We start from the raw sequence: 1689 nt of genomic DNA on the forward strand, positions 1-1689 counted from the left end.
TATAGAATTTAGGGGTACATGCGGAATGTGGAATCTGCCAAACTGAGAAAGGCCTCTTTCTGAAGGTTGTGTTAGAAATGGGTTTAGCTCATGGGAAAAGACACACTAATCCAATTTCTTAGTCCAGTTTAGTAAAAGAACCCCTTATCAGATTAACTTCTGTTTCCTATGATTTATCTTTTCATATGTCTTTCAGATTAAACATCGTAAGGATGCAGAAAGGAAACCAAACAACTGTGAAAGAATTTATTCTTCATGGACTTGCCATCAATGTGGTTTCACGGGCTGCTCTATTCACATTATTCTTATTGTTCTACACTCTTACGTTGATTGGAAATATAACCATCATTGTGTTGGTTTGGTCCAACACTTCACTCCACAAACCTATGTATATTTTCCTAGGCAGTTTGTCATTTGACGAAATCTGGTACACAACCAGCACTGTCCCCAAAATGCTTTCTGGCTTGCTGTCTACAATTAACTCTATTTCTTTCAAAGGTTGCTTTACACAATTTTATTTCTTCTTCAGCTGTGGTGCAAATGAGTGTTTTCTTCTCACCATAATGGGTTATGATCGATATCTAACCATCTGCCATCCTCTCCGCTACAATATTTTAATGAGTCCTAACAAATGCTGTTTCTTTGTTGCTTCGTGTTGGATCGGTGCATTCCTATGGTCTTTGTTTCCTATAATATTAATATCAAAGTTGCCGTTCTGTGGTCCAAATGAGATTAATCATTTCCTGTGTGATCCAGGGCCTCTTCTTGCACGAGGGACTATTCAATAGAAGTGATCATTACTTTTTATTTTGCCTTGTTGGGATTCATTACCTTCTCCTTTACCTTCATCTCTTATGCTTTCATTATACAAACCATATTAAGAATCCCATCATCATCTGGGCGTCGTAAGGCCTTTTCTACTTGTGCCTCCCACCTCACTGTAGCGAGCATTTTTTAAAATCTATATTATACATGTACATTAGGCCACCAGGGAATCATCCATTTAATATAGATAAGGTAATAGCTGTGTTCTACACGGTTGTGACGCCATTATTGAATCCAGTAATCTACACTTTAAGGAACAAGGAGGTCCTGAAAGCATTGAAGAAGATGATGCAATAGGAAACATGCATTCTACCATCTATATTACACAAATTTAGTACACTACTTTCATTACATTATATTATAACTAGTCTTATAGCCTGTTACATTAATGGGTGCTAGAACCCTTAGCCGCTTTCTGTATTTCTGTCTGTCTTTTTTTTTTTCCCTTGGCTGTCTACTATCACCCCTTGCCTGCTACCCCTGTCCATTCTCCCTTCCTTTTACCTCCCCTGTGTCCTCCACCACCCCATCACTGCTCACCTTATCCAGCAGAAGCCCTTCTCCTTTTGTTTTACCTCCCCCTGTCCATCATCACCTCCTTCCTGCTCCCCCTGTCCAGCAGTAGGCCTGTCTTCATTTTTCTGCCCCCCCTGTCCATCAGCACCTCTTCCCCTGTCCATCAACCCTTTTTCTGCCCCTCCATTTCTGTGTGCTGCAGCATTTCCCTCCCACCCCACTTCCCTGTGCAGTATTTTCCTTCCCCCCATACCTTCCTCCTTAACTCCATGCCCTACCATTCTCTCCCCTTCTGCTCCCTTTCCTCCTTCAACTTCATCAGGCAGCAGCAGCAGCAGCATTTATAAT

General features: G+C 41.3%; 1 pseudogene; it reads left to right on the forward strand.

The window, feature by feature from the left end:
- The first annotated feature begins 212 nt into the window (after positions 1–212).
- On the forward strand, positions 213–1122 carry LOC117349704 (annotated as a pseudogene).
- The last annotated feature ends 567 nt before the right edge of the window (positions 1123–1689 follow it).

This window comes from Geotrypetes seraphini, chromosome 16, assembly GCF_902459505.1.
Source record: "Geotrypetes seraphini chromosome 16, aGeoSer1.1, whole genome shotgun sequence".
Lineage (NCBI taxonomy): Eukaryota > Metazoa > Chordata > Amphibia > Gymnophiona > Dermophiidae > Geotrypetes > Geotrypetes seraphini.